General features: G+C 30.1%; 1 long non-coding RNA gene across 1 annotated transcript; it reads left to right on the top strand.

The window, feature by feature from the left end:
- Positions 1-13,595: 13,595 nt before the first annotated feature.
- On the top strand, positions 13,596-14,570 carry LOC122586090. Its single transcript, XR_006321872.1, has 4 exons — positions 13,596-13,633; positions 13,724-13,816; positions 13,917-13,958; positions 14,372-14,570. It is a non-coding gene; the product is annotated as an uncharacterized LOC122586090 (long non-coding RNA).
- Positions 14,571-22,041: the final 7,471 nt, after the last annotated feature.

The following is a 22,041-nucleotide window of genomic DNA, read 5'->3' as shown; positions in this document are numbered from 1 at the left end:
ACCACGAGGACCAATCTTGTATTTACAATGTTGAGAAACAACTACTGAAAAGATACAAGGGTTTTTGAAACAACAGTACCAACTACCAAAAACCCAGCCAAGTAAGGACCTGTACAAAGTTGAAACTTTCTTTTATCTCTAGTCAACTAAAAACCCTGCTTGCTCAAAATTATTTATCATCGAGTTTCTGTAAGTTTCAAGCACAAAGTAACAAAATATTGACCAGTTTACACCTCTGACTCGAGTCCAGTAATTACGTGGTCCATTTTCTTGATAAAACCTGTTGAAATTACTCTTTAACGAGTTTTAACCTTAGCTTTGTTACTAGATTTATGTCTTTCAAGATTAGCATGATCAAAGAAATACAAACTGTAGCAAATTTCACTTGTTAAATAACAATTTTCCATAATGAAAACATAGAAACCGTCTCAGTTCTTAGTGACACACCAGTACCTAAGAAGACTCAGAGTTCAGCCTCAAACTTCCATCCTAACTCAACATTTCAAACAAAAACTAAATTAAAAACTAAATTAAATACTAAATACTTATTAGATAAGAAAAACATACCTTTTACTTTGCAAATTGAAAGAAACAAAAAATTATGGTGTTGTTTATAGTGAAATATTGTTTGTAAATTCATAAGTAAAAAAAAGTACATAAAAATCTGATTGCTATCTTAACAAGCATAAGAAAATCTTACAAAAAATCTTATCCATAAGTCAAAAAAAGTCATAATCGTAAGCCTTGCTTGCGGATCGCAAGGAGGAGTTGTGGATCGCAAGACTTGCTTGCGAATCGAACTCTAAATATGTATCTTCAATCTACCCGTGTATTACCCGGGTTTGATAAGCTAGTTGGTTATATATATAATATTCAAAAAAAGGGAAAAACATTTGGATATATGTATGGGCTTGTTAATGGACTCATTATCTATTAAATGTTATTCCATTGGGGCTACCAAAATAATTAATTCAAATACTAGTTATATACTAATGATAATGTTTTTGTACTATTTTATTTAAAATGTAATTAAAATCACTTATATAAATAATGATTATGTAATTATGATTGTATTTCTTTTTATTTTTTAATTTTGTTAAGTTCATTATAATACTAATTTCTAAAAAATTTACACAAATTTATAAATAAGAAATTAAAAAGTTGATTACAATAAAGGCAATGTTAACGAAAACAAAAGAAACGTAACGAAAAGTGTTGCTGGACTAAAGTCATTGATTACATAATCTATTATAAAATTTTATTTTAAGTTCGTTTATTAATTAGAAACTATTATTATTATTATTATTATTATTATTATTATTATTATTATTATTATTATTATTATTATTATTATTATTATTTGAACGTTCATATCACGAGACAGCTAGCCGTTACATCCAATTGGACAGGTAGTCACTAGCGACCGATCCACGAAGTCAGGGAACCACATGGGAGGGAAAAACCACACCAATTTAGCCTCTACAAAAGGCACGACGCTAAATTGAAGGAAAACCTTGCTTGCTTGGATTCGAACCTTGATCTCCCAAGACCCGAACTTCATTGCAAGACGGGGATGTCCGCTGCGCTATCAAGGCAGGGACAAACTATTTTAATGTTAAAAAAAAGGTTTTATAGCTTGTAATTTTCTTCAAAGAAAGTTTTTAAAGTCTATTTTAATTATCAAAATACTAAAATATAATATTAAGATTTTTCTCTCTAAGTTTTATGCCTGGTTGTCATTTTATGTAGGCTTTAAATTCATGTAGGCTTTGAATTATACTTAAGTTATTAAATATTTAATCTTTAAATATATATAAAAAGAAACCTTAATTTTAAAATGGAAAAGTTTTCACTCTTAGATAAAACTCAACTTTTAATTAAAATTATTAGATCAAATAACTGATGTCATATATTTTTTATAACTTAAATTTAATTATAATACAATAAATTTAAATATGATAATTAATTATGAAAATTAATTTCTTACATTTTATAATTATAAAAAGTAATTATTTAATGATATAATTATGGAAAATAATTCCTAAACTTTATATAATTTTTTAAAATCACTTTTTAAATTTTATTTGTTGTTATCAAACTTTTATATATGTTTTATCATATAACGTAATAAATATTAGTTATAGTTATAAGTATTTAATTTTACATCGTTAATATCTTATGATATTTAAATAAAAGATAAATCTGATCTATATATGGCGTTTAGAATAATCAAAAATAAAAAATTATAAAAACGACAATATCATCGTTTTTCAACATATTTTATTTAATATTGTTAAGTTAATAAAATGATACAAATATATTATTGAATATTAAGTATGTGGTTAATTGATCAATAGAATCTCTGTTTTTTTTTTGTTTTTTTTATAACTACATCATGCAACTCCTTTATTATATATTTTGTAACTCATTTAATTATATGTAAACAAATATAGCATTATTGTTTTTTTCAATACTTTTTATTTACATTTTGTCAATATAAATGTTAACTAAAGTTAATTAATTAATAATCATACTAGCACGGTACCCGCACAATTCGACGTTGATCGTGGCGACGACGGTGTGGTGATGGGAGTGACTGTTGGTGGTGGATACGGCGTCAAGTAGTGTAGGTAATTGATGTAAAAGTAATTGATCCAAAAGGTTAATGAAGATATATATTTTAAAAAATAAAGGACTGGTAGTGTAATTTAATCATTAATGTTATTTTGGATTAATTTACTCATGTAATCATTAAAGAGAGAAATGTTTTTTTATTAGATGATATAAAAGTATGAATTAGGTGTATAAGGAAATTAGGATTAAGAAATATGAGTATTTTGAATATAAAAAAATACTGAATATTCTAAAATAAAAGATTGAGAATTTTTTATACGGGGCATAAAATGATATAGAGAAAAAAAATACGTAGATGGATATTTAATAAAATGACATAAAGCCATAAAGGAGTCTTACTGTAATCAATTAATTGATATTATCAAGAAAGTATGGTTAGTTCATGAAGGGAACAAAAAAGTACGGAGTAGATTTTAACTAATTGGACCAATCATGGTGAAACAGAAACAGAAAGTGAAACCAATTTAATAAAATAATAATATCTTTAATTTTAATTTGATAGCTATAATAAAACTCTTATTTATATAGTGATTGATATTTAATTGTTGCTAAAACTTTTTGTCAGGTCGGGGTATTTTTGGACATCTCGAGTTTGGCCCGATGTGTTTGAATATACCACAAACTAGTCCGCAAAATTCTGGTTCCATTTGTATATCATTCAAATTTTATCTTAACCAATATTAAGTATTCTGTGAAATACTGAAATTTAAATGCCATTTTTTGTATTTTTAGTTCAAACCTATATGTCATCACTCATCAAGTGAATTAGACTATCTTCATATAAGTAATTCGTTAATTTTTAAAGTAAGTTCGCAAGCAGTGATATATGTTGTCTTTTTTTTTTTTTTTTTACTAAGCTATAAAATAAAACCTTGATATGCTTTTGTTTTGGGCACATAGTAACACCACCAGGAAGAAGGTCAACCCCACCACGTTATTAGCGGCAACGTCGCCGTTAATAGTGGGACCCTGGAGAAGCCTACACGGTTAATTGACAAAGCACGTTTTAGAGTCGCCACGTGGTAGTATCAGTGGCGATGTCGCCGCGAATACTTCTGACATGGCGACTGAAAAACGTGTTTTGTCAGTCAACCGTGCACGCTTGTCTAGGGTCCCACTATTAGCGACGACGTCGCCGCTAATAGTCCGACATTGACACATTCTGAACCGTGCGGTCCAATCAGATATTTGGGATTTTGTTATATATATATATATATATATATATATATATATACATTCTTTCTTTCATTTTCAAAGGCACAAAATTCCTTTCGTAAAATCGTATGCAAAGCTGCAGACCAATATTGATATCTTTCGCACTTTCGTTTTCAAACCTGCAGACATTTATATTTCGCACAGGTATATTTCTTACGTATACATATATATATATATATATATTATGAATATAGATATAGATATTATACTTATGTGTAAGTTATGTATATAGTATGGATACCGTCAATAGTTACTGAACTAGATGTTTTACTTGAATTAATTCAGATGGATAGTTTCGAGTATATCTGGGCAGAACCAAAAAACGTACGTATTAAAGTGCCGGATAATGTGTTTGAGACACCTGATGCAGACGGTGGATTTGACTGCGAAGCTGGAGACTTACAAACCGATGAGGTGTTCGATTCCGTCGCTGACTTGACGGAGTGGGCTCAAAGAATAGCAATGGAGTTGGGTTATGTTCTAGTCATACGGCGGACGAACAAAAACTCAGTAAAGGTGGTCAATAAAATTACACTAATATGTCACCACGGTGGACCGCGTGATAAGAGGTTAATTAGGCCACCAAAACGGTCCAACAAGATAGGTTGTCCCTTTACTTTGGAAGGCCGCCCCGGGTGTGATGGCGGTTGGAGGGTAACTGTCAATGACTGGAGACACAATCATGATCCAACTGCCGATCTGCATGGGAATGCATACGCGAGAAGGAAGACGAAAGAAGAAAAGGAATATGTGGGAAACCAATCGGATCGCGGTTTGTACCCACGTCAGATCTTGGTAAACCTCAAACATGAGTTTCCGGGAAACCTGACTTGAAGAGGAGACATTACCAACTTTCTATAATCGAGACGGAGGTCGGGCCAAGCTGGGCGTACTCTAATGCAGGTACAAACATCATATTAGTGATTATGTACTACGTTGTTGGAAGTGACTTATTTACTATATCTTGTTCACTTTTCGCAGGTTATGTTCTTATCGCTGCAGGAGAAAAACTACTTTTACCAGTTCACTTCAAAGAGTAAAAATGGACGGTTGGAGAACCTTTCTTTCATGCATCCAACATCAATGATCCTATGGCGCGCATTTCCCTGGGTTATTGAAATTGACTCCATGTATAAAACCAACGTGTACAACATGCCGCTTGTTGAGATCGTCGGCGTGACTTCAACGGGCAGGACCTTCAGTTTAGCATATGCTTTTATCGTAAACGAGCAGGAGGCGAATTATCGATGGGCGTTACAATCTCTGAAGTCCACCCTTGTTGAAGGCTTTGCCATTCGTGTCGTTCTAACTGACAGGGAGCTGGCCCTGATGAGAGCATTGAATGTTGTTATGCCGGAAGCGAAACAGCTGTTGTGTAGGTTCCAAATATGGCAAAACATAACGAAACACTGCGAACCGACATTGCGGCTGAAAGATGTTTCCATTGAAAGGCTTAAGGTCTGGTGGAAAGGGGTCTATGAATCTCGGACTGTTGACGACTTTAACTCAAACGAGAAAGAGTTGAAGAAAAATTGAAGCTTTTCCATCTGTCTACAACTACCTGAAAGATAATTGGTTGTCCCCGTATCGAGAGCAGTTTGTGTCATGTTGGGTCGATGAACATCTCAACTATCAGAACCATACCACAAACAGAGCTGAGGCCGAGCACCACCTGCTGAAGGAAGAGCTGAACGGGAAATGTACATTTACCAGAATTCCGCAATGTGTTGATTCTGTCATCATCGGTCAAGACACAGAAATAAGGGGGCAACTAGGGTATAGCAAGGGAACCCAACAGGGTAAACACAACTACAACTGTATGAAGGCCCTGCTGGGAAAGGTTTCACATAAAACATTAGACATAATGGCTAATGAAATCGTTCGCTTAGACAAACAACTGAATAAACAGGTGAAAAAGTGCGGGTGCGCAAGGTTCGGTTAAGTTGTGGGCTACATGTGAACAAATATATATTTTAAGAGTTCTCATGGTTCTTATAAAAAAAATGATTCTCAAAATAAGGAAACTCTCTATATATGGGATACCCACATATTGTTTTTTAATCCATAAAATTCATGGGGGCCCAAACATTTATTCATTAATCAAGAAACATTAAAAAAATTTGTACGTAAGGGGTTCCACACCTAAGCTTTATATTCCCTATGGGAAATGATTAATCTTTATAACTAATCAACCTAAAAATCCTCTTAATTACAAGATTATGACATGTAGCATGATCAACAAATGAGATTATGTTAGAGAATTAGTGGAATCCACATGTCAAGATTTTGAAGGTTTTAGGAGGATTAATCATTTGCGGGTATTTGACCCACACGATGTGCGGATTTTTTCAAAACAATATAATAAACTATATAATGAAACATGAAAAATATAGTGACCTCCATACACAATGTTATCTGGATGATAGAATTATGTAATGTGAAATCCATACATGCTGTTATAACATACAAATAGACCTAAATTCAAGTTGAAATTTGACATCAAAGACTTTAGCTATACTTTAAAGCATTGTTATAGTTGGTTGATCATACCCGCAATATGTATAGATACAGATTTTGAGAGTGTGTGCATGTTTAACTAAAGGAAATTGATTAATCTTTCTAACTAAATATCTTAAAAATCCTTTTCAACAGCGTTGGTCTTCTACTAAAGATGTATTTTATTGGGGGATAAGTAGTGCAGTGTTCATTTTGTTGCATCAGACCTACTTGACCATTTTCGTAGAGGTACAATGTTACTAGTTTCCATTTATTGTAATCGTAGCTCATGAAATTACCCCTACCGATAAGCTATAGTGTTAGATACTTGTTACGATCTTTTCTCAATGGTCAATTAAGTACGTATATGTCATATATATATATACATATACATATACATATATTATAGGAAGTGATATTAGTACCACTTCTTTTGATTAGATTCATACTTTTCAAAAAAAGTACCATTTCTTTTGATAGATTATTTTGGCGTGCGCTAATCATTCAGAGTAGTATTTGTTTTAACAATAAGATTACCCACTATCTTATTTACCCATTAAGTTTCCGGTGTCAACTTTAATTAAGAATGAACTTTTTTCAAAAAAAAAAAATTAACTTTTATTAAAAAAACGACACCAACCACACATAATAATGAAGTGGGTCGGATGAACTATGCATGCATCTATAAAGGTGGATAACAGTCAACAAAAATCATTTGTAAAAAGTTACCTATTAATTGGTAAATGTTTATTACGAGTATTAATTAACTCCATATAATAATACAAGATTTGGTTCTGTTATGTATCAGTGACGTATAAAATTAATTAGGGACGACATGTTAATGCAATTATTTTTTGTTTGCTAATTAATTACAGGATAGAAGTTCCCTTATCATTCTTCCGGCGCTTGTAAGTTTAAATTTTAAAACATTCATATTTCTCTCAAAATCTTGCTCGCCTCTAATTTGATTTGTAATTCTAATCTCTAATTTGATTTGTAATTCTAATATAGTCTATTTCACCTTATATAGGGAACGAGTGTATTGACTGTATTCTATTATTGTATTCCATCTATTGAGTTGGCCGACATGCTCGGCATTCATTTGGTTACCGTCCAAAGCTTTGGTAATTAAGTTAGCACACAATTTTTTTTCTATATTAATATTCAATAATAAAAGTTCAATTTAGCATCCTTAATCTTTTTGTTCGTATGATTATTTCAGGGGATGTGGCTACTGTGGATAGATGTGAATAACTTGGTAACGGTATAATCCTTAACTTTTATATAATAAGCAATCATCTATACTTCAATTCTATATAAAAATTATAAATCAATGATAAGTTGATGAAGTGGTTTAGAGTTCCCCTGGTGACCTATAAGTCTTAGGTTCAAATCTTTATTCCACCAACTTTGAGATATAAGTAGTCCTTCTATGAGAGCTTGATTTGGGTATACTCAGATTTAAGTCTGAGGGCGCAAGGTTTACCCTTGTTAATCGTCGTGCCTTCGGGCGGATTAGTAGGGGGTTTTTCTTTCCATTGGGTATTTGAAATAGACATTTCTACTTCGAGAGAGCTCTTTAGTGCGGACTTGATTAAGAAAACGTATGTTAGACCTGTCGCTGTCGAATCGCGTCACGAAGTTTCAAGCGAATTTCACCTTTCAAAAAAAATATATATAAAAATTATAAGCTCATGTTAAAAGTTTACCATAATGAGACATACGAATTGACCAAAATACCCCTAATGAATTAAATTCCCATTAACCTTTAATATTAGTTTACACTATTAGACCATTATCTAAAATAATAGTAATTCATTTTTGATTGCTTATACATCCTCATGGATGATGGATTTGTTTCTTCTTTCCCTTTTGTTTTAGTTTACAAGTAGCATTTGATATGGAGTTACAGTAGCTAGCTTACTTCCAGAAAAACATCTTCGTGTTGAGATCACTCTGGGATATGTGGTCGTGGAATAACAAGTGATGACACATTTAATTGTAATCAATTGCTTTGGGATAGGTTGAATCCATAAAACATTTTTTTACATACATGTTTTAATATTTATGTATCTTCAATTTTGTATGAGTACGTATTTCTATATTTTTATTATATTTAAAGAATAGTTTAGGTCAATTCCTTTGCAACTTTTTGAAAAGACTGTAAGCATTTAATGGTAGTTTTCTTAAGTAAAACAGAAATATTTAATTAAGAGTCTGTGCACTACATGTGCCTATCTATGCAACAGAGAAGAGTCAGTGCACTACATGTCCTTGTCTACATTTCTGATAAGTTTATTGCCAAAAGATGTGTTACACAACAACAATTTCCAAGCAAACTCTCAAGCATTGGGGAATTGTATCATTTGAGTAGAATTGATTTCTTTTAACAACGTTCATTTATCTATCATCTATAGCAAGAAGTTGCTAGAACTAAATTTTATAGTTATTAGTTTATTACATCGAGGTTCCACACACACTAAATTATTGTAATCTTACAATAGATTCCACTAGTTTTTTTTTTTTTTTGTTAGAGAATAGTTTAGGTTAATTTCTTTGCAACTTTTTGAAAAGACTGTAAGCATTTAATGGTAATTTTCTTATCTAAAACGGAAATTTAATTAAGAGTCTGTGCACTACATGTGCCCATATATGCAACAAAAGAGTCTGTGCACTACATGTGTTTGTAACTTGCTCACTAGCTTATTGGTTTTTGTAACATGCGCAAACATATATCACCAATTAAAATATAAGATTTTGGATGGATGAGTAACTTAATAATTGTTATACTTCAACTATTTAAACTCAGAAAAATAAAAATTTAACTTGTGAAAGACGAGTGTCACCGCCGTCACAACATCTCATGCATTGTAAACAGTGTAGTGCATGTTACAAAATCTTATATTTTAATTGGTGAAGTATAACAATTATTAAGTTTAAATTGACTATCATAAACCTTTCAAACAAACTAGTTATTCAACATTTTAAAAAATATTTCCAAAATTTTTAAACAAAATCGAAAAACAAAAGGCAGTCATAATAAAATTCAATTATATATATTGGTATTACTATATAAAAGTCTCATAACTCTAAAACCAATATCAAACACTCTAATGAATCAGTTTATTAACAAACCCAATCCTATACATAAGTTAAAGCCTCATGATACCAAGACCAACAGTTTAAAATTTGTGTGGGCCCTAGAATTTATGATGGCCTCAACCCATTGCTTTAACTTACTACGCCTATTGAGCAACGTTAGTTGTAAATTATCGTGTCGCATTGCATAGATACCGAGCTAGTTTTTATATAATGCAATCATGTATTACACAACAATTTCCAAGCGATTCACAACGTGGAATTGTATCATTTGAGTAGAATTTATTTCTTTTAACGACATTCACTTATCCATCATCTATAGCAAGAAGTTGCTAGAACTAAATTCTACAAGAGAAAGTGGTACATCGAGGTTTCAAGTTCACACACTCCAAATTATCTTACAATAGAGTTTCCACTAAATTTTACTTGAAAAGATTAAAAAGTATTTTTTATTTGAAAAGATTCAAAATGAAATGAAATAAATAAAAAGTTTAAAACAATAACTATTGTTGACCTAACGACTCTAATTCAAAAAAATGCTATAGATATATTGATAAAGAGGTTTAAAGATTGTTGAAGCTAAATCTGGTAAATAGCATGACTTGTTCTTATCAATGTGCACCTCAAGTGCACTCCACATTTCATTTAGTTTTGTAAAGCTGTAAATAGTATGACTTGTCCCTTTCTTTTTGTTTGTGAAGCCGTTGCCATTCTTTGTAAAGCTTAATTGATAAGTGTACAGTTAATTTCGTTAAGCTGTAAATAGCATGAGTAGTTGAGTACACAGTTAATTTCGTTAGTAAAAGCTGTTGCCACATTGCATTTTGAACATTGAAATTTTTTTTGAACATTGTTGCCAAATTGATAAGTATATTATTTTAAATAGTACAGTAATATATTATAGTCCATATTTTTATTAGTTTTGTTTCTATCATGTTTACATTAATTTGTGTCTATGTAAATATGTAATATGTTATTTTCATACACTAATTTTATACATTCCTTTAGTAGAATATTATTGGTCGGGATATAAGTATTGATAGTAAAATACACCAGTCATAGAGTGATAGAGACTATCCTTTATACTTTACTTTTAGTGAAGATTTCCAAAGAAAACAAACGTGAGGGGCCTCATACAAATTATATATATATATATATACTAGGTTTTTTACCCGCACGATGTATAGCTATTTAAAATAACCAACGTAAAAAGAATAAAAATGAACATGAACTAATATATAATAATACATTAAAGCATATAAATTTTTTGAGAAATATAATGATGTATAAAGCACATAAAATTTAACAACCCAATTACTTTTCATATTGAAAGTCGAAAAGAATTTGAAAATGAAATAAAAACCAATTTTAAAAAAAAATATGACAATGGTGTGATGTGTCGACACAATTATGTAATCTATATATGAAACTAATGTTGATTTTTAGGAAACAAAATCAATTTTATTAATTTCATAATTTTATTTTTTACATACCAATATATATTTAATATATTTTATTGCATAATTAATAAATATTGTGGAAAATTATAGAGATGACACATATGATAAAATCATATGTGGCAAATTTTAAAAATAGTGTTAAATTAAAGAAGATTTTAAAAAGCTAGGATTCTTATTGTTTTAATATTTATATAAATAAATAAATATTGTGGAAAATTATGGTAAATTTTAAAAATAATTTTAAATTAAAGAGGGTTTTAAAAAATTAGAATTCCTATTGTTTTAATATTTATATATATATAAGCAGCCGCTATTATTAAAAGAAATATATTGTATATCGTTGTTAGTTATGCTTATTAGTTAACATAATGGTGACTTTAGCCCATAATCTAATGCTATCAACGAACCAGCAAATACATTTCAGCACACCCCCATCAAACATCACATAGATGTTGGACCACAATATAAAAACATTGATAAATGAAAAAAAATTGGTAATTATTTCTTCTAGGCAAAGAAAAGGACCACAGATATGAAATGCACACTAAAACTACACAAGTAACTAGACCTTAAATTATCTATTACGAGTAGAAATTATATCCTCCAGATTTTCTTAAAATCATGGTGGACCACCACTATAGATGGTAAGGGAAACCATGGTGGACCACCGCCATACCCGCCGGAGCGCCACCATTGTACCCAGCGTCTTTCCCAACATCAAGTCCAGCCATAAACCATGGTGGATCCAACAATGATGATTGTTGCCGTCGATTTGATCAGAAAAAGTGTAGATCTAAAGTATATCTAAAAACGCAGATCGGAAACATTTGGATCTGATAGGAGAAGAAGTGAGGTGATGTTGTCAATCTGATCAGAAGTGATGATGCCGTCGATGATAAGGTAGATTTTTTGCCATCAATCTGATCGGAAGTGATGTTGTTGTCGATTTGTTCATGTTCATAGCCTAAGATATGTTTTGAGAAGAAAGTTAAGTTGGAGAGAGGAATCCAGGTAAAATAAGTAAGATGAAAAGTAAAGAAACGTTAATAGGAAAGAGAAGAACTGAAGGACCACTCTATTTTTTGAAAAAAGGAGGTGTGTGGAAAGCATTCGCCATACCAAATTGTTTTCATTTGGTAGTTGTCGTTTCTTTTAATGCGAAATGCAAATTTACTATCAAAAGAAGTCACTCATACTGTGTAATACAGATAGTACTACAGCTCCATTTAATACAACTTCATTATAAAAGTCTTCACCACTTTTATATTCTCATTTTCATAATCAAGTGTGTAGTCGCTAGTACTACTTCAAACCAACACCATCCTAACAAATTAGAAGCTTACTAAGTTTCTTGTTTTTATTTCTTGCTTACAAAGGTTCGAATTAAATTTTGAATCTTGATAGAAATCCATCCATACCCACAATGTTAACCACCACTAACCGTCACTAACATTACAACAAAGGATTCCGGCGAAACTTTGACCGGCTCAAAACGACTCGAATACCGGCCGGTTCGGGTCTAACCACCCTGTTAATACGGGTTAATTAACAATCAGAAATTAGCACAACATAGATTTAAAAATTTCGTTGTTTTCTTCTTCTTCTTGTACTACTATATCACTAAAGCTTCTATTCTCAAACGGCCGAGTTTAAACATACCACAAAGTTACAAACCAGCCGGCAAAAATATATTAGTCCAACATGTTCAGTTTAAATCATTCAAAAATGTACAAATCTTAACTAATATTAAATATTATGTGAAATTTACTTGCTATACTTTGTGTTTCTCAGTTCCATTTCATATTCAATCAATCATTATTCGTTTTAGCAAGTGGAATAGACTATCTTCATAAGTAAGTTGTTAATTATCCATTTTTGTAACTTTATTATGTTACATTTTGGACTTTTGTTCAAATAACCGGTCATTTAATTGATGTGTCGCAGAGGTGGAGGGAATAGGAGGACGGGGTTGGCCAACCCCCTCCAATAGCCTAATAACAATAGATTATAATTAGCCCATGACCATTATTTTGGGTCTAGCCCCCTCCAATGGACATTCACATAATCACATCACAGCATCACTTCATACGTATATCTTTTGATTCCTTCTCAATCATAAACACAAGTTTCTTTCTCTATTTTTGGTTATTTTCTTTAATTGATTGTATGTATTTTTTTCACCATATCATAGTGTTTTCATAAATACTAATTATATTAGAAACATACTTACACAAGAAGTGTCAAACTTCGAATGCACAAGATAGTTTTTGTATATAAAATCAATTTTTTAAAAATCTATATTGCATTAAATACAACTTTCCTGACTTTTTTTTTGTAACGAATTTAGTTACCCAACATGTTCCTTCAAGAAAAAATGGATCAATATCTAGGATAGTCACAATTGATAAGAGTTTTTTTTTTTTCAAGAACTTGCGTATATATCCGGTACTTATCTTGTAAGTTTTTGCTACCTATGTTGTAAAATATTGACTATATCGTTTTTATAGTATTGTTTGAACTATATCGTAATAGTACTTACTTATATTATTTACTTATATTATTTGAACTATATCGCTTTTATCGTATCATTTTATTATGTAATACAAGATTTGGTTATGTTATGTATTAGTGACGTATATAATTAATTAGGGACAACATGTTAATGCAATTATTTTTTGTTTGCAAATTAATAACATGATAGAAGTTCCCTTATCATTCTTCCGGCGCTTGTAAGTTTATAATATTCATATTTCTCTCAAAACCTTGCTCGCCCCTAATTTGATTTGTAATTCTAATCGAGTCTATTCCACCTTATATAGGGAGCCAGTGGTGGAGTGTATTCTCTTATTGTATTCCATCTATTGAGTGGGCCGACATGCTCCCCATTCATTTGGTTACCGTCCAAAGCTCTGGTAATTAAGTTAAAACACAAATTTTTTTATATCAATATTCAATAATTAATAAATGTTCAATTCAGCATCATTAATCTTTTTGTTCGTATGATTATTTCAGGGGATGTTGCTACTGTGGGTGGATGTCAACAAATTTGTAAAGGTATAATCCTTAACTTTTACTATATAATGAGCAATCATCAAGTAAATGCAGATACTACACCTCGAAATTAAAAACTGATATTATTATGTTACAAATTAACTCCAAGCTAGTGCAAGATTTTTTTTCTTTCATATTTTATAATGTAAAATCCTAAGGCATATTTGTCCATCGCCACTAATCATGTTTCTTGTACAAAGATAATCAAGACATTAATTTTATAAGTTCTTAAAACCTTGTCCTAAACAATATGCCTAAAATGTAACAATTAAAGCTAAGCTTTCCCTTTTCCTTTCGATTTCTGTTTCTTTTAGAAAGTAAAGTAACTTGTTTTTTTATAGCACGACTCTACAAAAGTTTTGTGAAGTTTAAATCCAGTACATTTAATATTTGTAATTGCAACTTATTACATTCAGGGAAATAAAGATCGCTCGGATATTTCTCTCACTGACGGGCCATTTGGGTAGTGTCGCGGTTGCAGTTGTAGTTTGGACGGGTATGAGGATTGGGTGTTTCTGAATTTTTCTCGGCTCTGAAGAGTCTTTTATTTTGTGTGTAAATCATATAGTCTATGATGGTTTTTGTTTTCTAATTACTTTCACACGGATTTGGCCATTTCGGTTAATACATGTCGTTGCACATATATGCACTAGAAGAGTAGATAGAAACTTTGAGAGATGCAAGTCAGATTTTCCCAAGCAAATAATGGATTTTAGTCTGTCGATCGAGTGGTAAGTTCAAATGGTCAACCATCTATTGTTTTAGGTTTGATCAATCTGTTTGCACGAAGAGAATGCAGATCACACGGAACCAAAGAAGTTTTATAGAGCTTTTATAAGGTTTTAGATAATTACAGCTTGATCACAATGCAATTAGCCAATAAGTCAATTTACCTTTTAACTACATTTCGTTGAGTACTTCTGTTTCATTTGGATTGCTACATATGTGCAAACTTTTTATTCGGAATGGAACATATTTTAACTTTGCCTTTGGAGTCGTCGTCGTTTCCTGATTCTTGCTTGGTGTTTTTTTTTTTTTTTTTTAATTAAGAACGGCTCTTGCTTGTTGCTTAATGAGGCACTTTTATTACGAGTATATAATTTGTTCCTAACGGGGGGACGACGATAGTTTGCTATGGTACCGACCCTCGGTGTATATGTGTGGGTGCATCTGTTGTACGAGATAATTGAGAGAATTTTTATTAGTAAAAATAGTTGTCTAAATTAACTTTACTAAATAACCGAATGAGAGCAATTTTTGACTTAATTATAAGATGTTTTAAAAAGTAGGGTACTGTATATATCTTCATAATTTAGTATAGAAGCAACGTGTGCTTCAATTCGAACCACGTCTTATCAGGTGTCGTTTAAACTAAAGCTTTCATCCAATTCGAACCATATGCTTCTTATTTAGTAAACCTATATTTGACAAAGTTTGACGGCTCTTGATACTGTGTAATACAGATAGTACAGCTACACTTAATACAACTTCATTTTAAAAGTTTTCACCACTTTCTTTTTCTCATTTTCATAATCAAGTTTTATTGTGTAGTTGGTAACAGTGTAAGGGGTTTGCTAAATACAGCTCTTAGGGCTGTGTTTAAGGTGTATAAATTGTTTGTACATTTAGTATGAAAATCAGGGGGCAGACTTTTAATATGGAAGGTACAAGTTTTTTTATGCACGTTAAATACAACCCTTAAGGCTGTAATACTACTTCAAACCAACTTCATCCAAACAAAATAGAAGCTTCCTAGTTTCCGGTTGTTTTTTTTTTCTTTTCTTAAAAAGGTTCAAATTAAATTTTGAATCTTGATAGAATACCATCCAAACCCACAATGTCAACCACCACTAACCGTCACTAGCATTACAACAAAGGATTCCGGCAAAAAATTGACAGTTTTCAGATGGTTTGACCAACTTTAACCGGTTCAACACAACTCAAATACCGCCCGATTTGAGTTTGACTACCCGGTTAATACCGATTCAAAATAGAAGTTAGTACACCATAGATATAAAAATTTTGTTGTTTTCTTCTTTTTCTTCTTCTACCATATCATTAAAGCTTCCACCCTCAAACTGTCGAGTTTAAAGTTTAACCATACCACAAACTAGACGCAAAAACTGGTCCGACAGGTTTGATTTTATATCATTCATAAGGTATAGTTGTTAACTAATATTAAATATTAGAGTAAATTACATTTTTCGTCCCTAAAGTTGACACGTTTTTTACTTTTTGTCCCTTAAGTGAAAAAATTACAATTTTGACCTTAAAGTTGGCAGATTTTTTCAATCATCGTCCCTCGCTAAACGTCGTTAAGTTTCAGCCGTTAAGTCGGACATGTGCAACACATGTGAGGGACTGAAACTGCAAACAATGACAAGTTCAGGGACGAAAACTGAAATTTACTTTTCTGTTGTTATCATCTTCATCTTCTCCGGCTGACTTTTGTCGGAAAATTCGCTGAAAAACTTAAAATGCCGATATCTCACTCGTTTCTTAGAATTACACCACGAAACCACCACCAAACTTCTCAAAATTAATTTCCGCATGGATCCTAACCAAAAGATTTAGATTCAACACTTGCCGAAAAATTCAAAATACCCATAACATGGATTTTGAGCAATAATTCTGTACGATTTAGCTTGTTCCAAGAATGCAATATTTTTGTTTTCGCAAATAAGTCCTTGGTGGATTAGGTGTACGTGCTCCTCACGAAGACACCAATGGTCTACCTCATTTATTATTCCATAAGCTTTGCACCAAAAAGAAAAGTACAAAATGGGGAGAAACTTAACGACGTTTGCGAGGGATGATGATTGAAAAAATATGCCAACTTAAGGTCAAAATTGTAATTTTTTCACTTAAGGGACGAAAAGTGAAAAACGTGTCAACTCCAGGGACGAAAAGTGTAATTTACTCTAAATATTATTTGAAGTTTACTTGCCATATTTTGTCTTCCGCAGTTCTATTCTACATGCCATCATCAATCATCCATCGTGTTAGCAAGTGGATTAGATTATCTTCATAAGTAAGTAATTTGTTAATTATTCATTCTCGTAACTCTATATTATGATAGATACGGGTTTTTTGGATTTTTGTTCAAATAAAAAATGTTTTTGTAAAAATAACCTATCATCTACCAATCTACCAATATATATATATAACAAAGTGCTAAATTCATTAACAAAGACCCTTAGATGAATTCCATCTTTGATTTAGAACCATTAGATCAAATTTAATTATTTCATCTTTATTAAATAACAATATTACTACTTATAGTTTATATGACTAGACAAAATATACCCCTCTAAATTATGTACGTAAATAATATAATAAAATATCAATATATATATATAGATATATCTCCACCATACTTTACCCCTTTAAATTTAATTTACACTTTTTGATTTTCCATCACAAATTTACACTTTTTACCCAATAATTTTAATCAAGAAATCAAAAATAATAGTTAACATATATATATATATATACACTAGGTATTTTACCCCGCGCGATGCGCGGCTAGTTAAAAAAGTTATTTTATACATTATTAAATAGGTATTCTATAAGTTTATTATGTGGAAATTGATTATGTTATAGTTCATGGTTAAATTCTGGTCATCTTTTGACTTTTCTGACATGTCAATATTACAATCACTCAACCTACCATAGTTATTGAACACTTCTTTTGAGAACATTTACCCTAAGATATTTTGATATCATGAACAACACCATTTGTGTAAAAATAAATCAAATGTAAATAGATAATGTAACATGTTATCTATTCATCAAACTTAATAATAATATATATCTACAAAGCAAAAAACTAAGCATGACAACAATATAGTCATATAAAATATACATAAATACAATACAAAAAGGTAAAAAAAAAACAATAAGATAAATAAGAGAAAGTCATATAATTTTTGTTTTCAGTTATGTTTAAGAGATAAAGAAAATACTTTATGTAATGACTGAAAAAAATAATCTTAAACATAACTAAGAAATAAAGTATTTTTATCTATGTCAATCAAGAAAATCATTTGTAAAACTCTAAATAACTATTATTATCATTATATAATAGACTTTGTTTTATGCCTAGATAACAACCAATTTTAATTGCTTTATTTTATGTGTTTTGGCCAAGAGAACGAAGGAGAGAAACAACATGATTGTTTTATTTTATATAATCTAATAATATTTTTAAATAAATTCTAAAATTGATATGAGTCTTCAAAATTTTATATATTTTAAATAATATTATGTTTGTAAAATATCATTGCCAAAATTATAGACGTGGACGTCTTTTTATTGTACAATATGGGTTTTGATTTTTGATTTTTAATCTTGTGTATATAGTTTTGATTTAATATTTTATATTAATTAATAAAATAAGTTAGATTAGTTTGAGGAGATATAGAGGTTATAAAATAAATATTATAAAAAAGTGTGAAAATGCCACGTAGGATAAATCATATGTGTCAACGTTTAAAGTTAGCTTAGCTTGAAAGAAGGCTTTAGAAGGCTATGATTCCTACTGTTTTAATATATATATATATATATATATATATATATATATATATATAGGTTTTTTTACCCGCACGATGTGCGGCTGTTGTAGTTCAAGATACAATAAAAATTCATGATTACCTCTTAAAACACATATTATAATTATGATACAATAAAAACTCATGACATTTTAGATTAATTATAATATATTAAAAAAACATATTATTAACAAAAAAGTTATTTTGAATTAAAAATGAAAAAAAAATATTATCATGTTGCAACAATCTTAAAAACTCAAATTCACCTTAAACACATAACATTGTTAGAGAAGGTTGTAAAATCCAAAAATCTCATCACTTAAGAATGCCGTTGTCACATTTTAAACTATTTGGATAAAAAGAATTAAAGGAACACATAGACATTGTCAGAAAATTATAAATAAATAACAGAAAAAACCATTTAAAATATAAAAAAATAAAAATAAATTATTCGTAATGAAAAATGTTAGATATAATATAATTATCAGGCTCTTGTTTTTTCTCGATGCTTTGATCTAAACAGCGAGACATATTTTCTTTTCGTGTGTTTCATGGATCTAAATTGGCCCCGATCTAGACTACTCTTAATTTACTACAAAATGGTGCATCACCCTTGCCACATTATTAACTAATACTAACATTCGTTTAAACAATATAACAAAAGGTGCACTTTGCCAAGGAATGAAAACATACATTTAAAGTTTCACTTTAAAAATGAGGACCAAAATAATTATATGGAACTCAAATTCATAAAATCATCAATTAAAAGAGATGAAATCACGAAAAAGAATACGTACATGCTTCTAAAACTTGTTATTATATTATATTATATAATATAATATATTATGTTAACATTAACAATCCTCCTATGTAGACTTTTTTTTTACGGCTGGTATTACAAACCATTTGATTTGGCTTCTTTAGATTTTGATTTCGAAGGATTTTATATATTTAGGTGTAGGTTATTTAACATACTATATCAATAAATATAATTGAGTATACACTGTCAAGTTTCGTAAGATACAATAATATCTTTGTCTAGATTTTATTTGATAATAATATATTTTATTTTATTATATAAAATATATTTATATTGTTATTTTATTATATTGTATATAAATATTCGAAAAAAATATGGAGGCGACACGTGAGAAAATTTTTACGTGGCAAGTCTAAAAATATTTTTAAAATATATTTATATTATTATTTTTTTATATTGTATATAAATATTCAAAAAAAATATGGAGGCGACACGTAAGAAAATTCCTACGTAGTAAAGTCTAAAAATATTTTTAAGTTGAGTTGGATGGCTTTATAAAGTTAGGATTCTTATTGTTTTATTAGTTGTATAGATATATATACCCCTTTAAATTTAATTTACACTTTTTGGTTTTCCATCACAAATTTACACTTTTTATCCAATAATTTTAATCAAGAAATCAAAAATAGTAGCTAATATTTATATATCTAATAGAATAATTATTAATATTATTTTTTTAATATATTATTATACTAGATTATTGTCCCGCGTAATACGCGAGCAGACATATAAATTAATGACATCTTATCATTTGATATAAATATTAAATTAAAAAATACTTGATTTTATATAGTATTTGATTTTTTCAACTTTGATTTAGAACCATTAGATCAAATTTAATTATTTTATCTTTCTTAAATGACGACATTAATACTTTCACTTTATATGATTAGTCAAAATATATCCTTTCTAATTATGGTAAAAAGATTCATGTCGAAAAACACACATAATATATGATGTCGAGATAAGTTACCTAATTAGCCCCATGTTTAATATTTAATATATATATATATATATATATATATATATATATATAATTCTTTATAAAAGCAAAATGGCTTTCCCTATATTAACAAATTCGACACTTTTTTATACTCAAAATACCCTTAGCGTTAAACAACCTTAATATCTTTTACTCATGTACCCCTTTTTTTCATATTAATAATTACACCTCTTGGCACTTTCGCCGTTACAGTCGCCACATGTCACCACCACCAAATCAAATACTATATAAAATCAAGTATTTATTAATTTAATATTTATATCAAATGATAAGATGTCCTTAATTTATATGTCTGCTCGCGTATTACGCGGGACAATAATCTAGTTTATAATATAATTGATGTGTGAATAAATGAACAAACTCGAACAATATTTCCTGTTCACTTTTTTTCAAATTTATGTTTTGTTTACATAACATCATAGGTTTATAATTTTAAAGTTTTCATAACTTTTTTGTACAAATCTAATAAACTTTTAAAAATGATAGCTTATAGTTTTTGAATGGCTTCAATTAGTTGTATCTTGATAATTTTTTGAATATGTTCATTCACTTTTTATTTATTCATTTAATGTTTATCTTATGTATGTACTTTTATTTATGTAATTCATCTTTTATTGCTTTTTGAAACGTATGGGCAAACCTTATCAAAGGGAGAAAAAAACTAATAAATTAGCTATAGAGACCATTCTCACTTGCCTTCAGTAAAGTTTTACCAACAGAACCGAGAATGTCCAAAAAAAACTCGACCCAGCAGAAAGTTTTAGCAACAAATCAAAAACTCGATACATATACGAAAAATTTATTTACCTTTTTGAATATTAAATAAACGATAAATACAAAGTAAACATTTTGAAGTAGGAGCATCTAAATCTTAAAAGAAACAAACACATGTGTTCAATTCTTATTCCGTGCAAAAATTAAGGTTCGAGGATCTTTTCTAACATTTAGGGAGCAAATAGAAACAACCTCTCTATTTAGATAAAGCCGTAGAAGTAAGGTCTACCTACTTTGTTTTTAACCCCCTACACCGTCGAGGTATTAAGACTTAAACCTGTAAAAAGCGACACTTAGCATTTCAATAAACACAAAGAATAAGTTAAAAATCCTTCAATTTTTAAGAACACGAGTAACACATCGGTGGTTGGTTCGGTGGTCATAACAATTATCCTAAATTATAGTACCAAAATAACAATCATAAATTGATTGAGTAGCCAAATAACAAATATCCTAAATCAAATTACCAAAATAAGAATCATAGATCGATCGAGTAGCCAAATAACTCTTATGCTGAATTTGAATCATCATAATAAAGTAGCAAAAGATAAGAGGCGGCTCATTTCAAAGACGCAACTCATTTGAATCACCGGATAAAAGTACCTCTTTTCTCCAAGTCCATCTTGAGCTTGAAGTAAGGAAGCAACACTTGTAGTTCCCCCTCCAAAAAAATACTTTCACCTCATCCGGATTGAATTTGAAGTTCTTTGGAAATTTCAACTTCATGTCAGATTTAGCTGGTGGAGCCATTGTCGTTCCCTCTCCACCCACCATTAAATTACTTTCATTCACAGTTACGTTTAGCTCACTAGCCGAACAACCGGACACATTGAGAAAGACATTAAAGACTTAATTTCTTAGTGAACTCTGTGCCGAAGTCAAGCTCTTTTTAGATTACATACCATTCCTGAATTGTCTTTCTGTTGATTGCGAGCAAAC

Source organism: Erigeron canadensis, chromosome 1, assembly GCF_010389155.1.
Source record: "Erigeron canadensis isolate Cc75 chromosome 1, C_canadensis_v1, whole genome shotgun sequence".
In the NCBI taxonomy this organism is placed as follows: domain Eukaryota; kingdom Viridiplantae; phylum Streptophyta; class Magnoliopsida; order Asterales; family Asteraceae; genus Erigeron; species Erigeron canadensis.
This window is presented reverse-complemented; position numbering and strand designations above follow the sequence as displayed.